The following is a 2,412-nucleotide window of genomic DNA, read 5'->3' on the forward strand; positions in this document are numbered from 1 at the left end:
TTATTGTCGTGAATAAAGTCTTTTTAATTCTAAAAATCTAAAATGTCAGGTAAATCATCAACAATGATGAATAATCAGTTTAATTATCAGAATAACACAAAGAAAAAGCTGCAGTTTGTTTCATAGTTTTGTCTCAACGAGGTTCATTTGAGTTAGAAATATTCACGTTTGCAAAAACTTCTTAGATTGAGTCGAGTCAGATTAGCCAGATTAACGTCTGATAATCCAGAAACAAGAATGTGTGTGAATGCTTTAAATGATGACGATGTACGACAAACAGGAGCTCATTAGAGGGAGTTTTTATTTAAAAATAACAAGTTCATGTTTATATCACTGTACAATGTATCAGTTTATAAAATGTTTATATAATGTTTTTATTTTTGATGTATATATATATATATATATATATATCTGTATATATATATGTACACACACACAGTATTTCTTTTGTGATAAGTATCAAAGGTTGTATTTTTTATTGCCACACAAGTAAAACAAAAACTAATAGAGTTGTTTGTTGAAAATGTATCACAAAAAAAAAACACAACATAATGTTTTAAAAACTACGATTCACAAACACAGTTTACAGCTGCTAAAGCAAGAATAAAGACAATAATAGTTTGTAATATTGTAATATTTCATCATTGGTTTTAAAAAAAAAAAAACATCAACAAAAACTCACTTTTCTTTTCTCAAGTATGAATGATTTAAATCTGCATTTGTTTAATCGTGTGAAACAAAAATTTCAAAAAGAGAAAGTTTGTAACGAATGTTCCGTCAATGTTCAGAGAATAAAGTTGTTAGAAAGAATGAAAGAAGGAAAGAAACTTTCTGTCAAACATTTAATTAAAGTTCCTCGTCCCTCGTTGCTGCAGGTTATTATATAATCATTGTATTATATATTATTATAGAGTAGGATCATTCTGTTATATATTATTATAGAGTGTTTTAATGTGTTTATCCACAAGTCGACAGCAGTCGTGACTTTATGTTTTGTTACTTTAGATTTTCTTTGTTTCCAGACTAAAAAAACGATGAAGGAAATTTTGATGTTCTGACGAAAACTCAAACACAAACCTAACATGTAAACATGTAAACTCACTTCCTGTAGTCCAGAGTTCTGGACCAGGACCAGGACCAGGATTCAGTGAAACCTGGACTAAACCTGGCAGAAGGACTGCAGTGGAGTCCGTGCTCACTCAGAACAAACCTGGATCTAAAAGTGAAGCTGCTCACAGAATAAATATGAGGTTATTTTTTAAATGAAATCTTTCATCAAAGAGATGAAAACGTCAGAATAAACAGAAAAAGAGAATTTTAAACTCTGTGAAAATCTGAAAAATAACAGATTTGTTTTAATGTTTTAAATAAAAGCTTTCAATTCAGTCAAAGACTCTGTGATGACATGACGGTCACACTCTTCTATGATTACAGTTTCATGGTTCCACTGAAATGTCCCATCATTCATTCACCACATGAAGGGATTATTGAACATTGACAGATAGGTGGCAGTATAACGACACGTCGTCCTCTGTTTACTTTGTGTTCAGACAGAACTGATGAATAAAATACGAATGAATAACATTAATATCGTCCACAAGTTTTATTGGAGGTTGATAATAAGTAACAAAGATCATTAATTACTGAAGTTCAGTAAAGTTAGAAAGTTTCTATGTTTAATAACATTTAAAAGAAACATATTTATATAAAACGATGTGTTTTTGTTCAGTATCACTGTAACTGTGTTATAATGAAGACAATTATTACTAAGAACTAATGAGTGATGTAGTTGTCATAGTTAACTCACGATTAATCGCATTAATGTCATAGTTAACTCGCGATTAATCGCATTAACGTCATAGTTAACTCACGATTAATCGCATTAATGTCATAGTTAACTCGCGATTAATTGCATTAACGTCATAGTTAACTCACGATTAATCGCATTAATGTCATAGTTAACTCGCGATTAATCGCATTAACGTCATAGTTAACTCACGATTAATCGCATTAATGTCATAGTTAACTTGTGATTAATGTCACATTTGTATCTATTGTAAATGTCCCTTGATTTCTTGTCATTTTAATGCTCTTATCAACATAGAAAAGTGCATCTGCTTGCTTTGTGCAGATGTTTTTTTAATGAGACAATATCTCTGTCACCTGCATATTGTGACTTATTCCTCTTATTGTGAGAGCCGCACAATAATAAGAGAGGCTGTGTATCAGCCTGCAGTGTGTGAATAAAGTGCCGTGGTTTAATAACGAGCTAATCAGAGCTAAAGGAGCTAGCGGTCTTCGGTGGTCTCCTCACCATGGTTCGGGGGTCTGCCAGCTTGGTTGGTAACACTGCAGACATCATGACTTGGATGTGGGGAAACAAGTGTGTGTGCAGCGTGCCTGTTGTTGTGT

The 2,412-nt window shown here is 32.2% G+C and overlaps 1 protein-coding gene across 1 annotated transcript in view; it reads right to left on the reverse strand.

The window, feature by feature from the left end:
- Positions 1 to 514: 514 nt before the first annotated feature.
- Positions 515 to 2,412, reverse strand: part of igsf9a (immunoglobulin superfamily, member 9a) — a 35,813-nt gene continuing 33,915 nt past the window's right edge. Inside the window, exon 22 of the mRNA XM_058617639.1 lies at positions 515 to 2,412. This exon is cut by the window's right edge and continues 468 nt beyond it. The gene's annotated coding sequence lies outside the window, so the exon portion shown is untranslated.

Source organism: Solea solea, chromosome 19 (genome assembly GCF_958295425.1).
Source record: "Solea solea chromosome 19, fSolSol10.1, whole genome shotgun sequence".
Taxonomy (NCBI): domain Eukaryota; kingdom Metazoa; phylum Chordata; class Actinopteri; order Pleuronectiformes; family Soleidae; genus Solea; species Solea solea.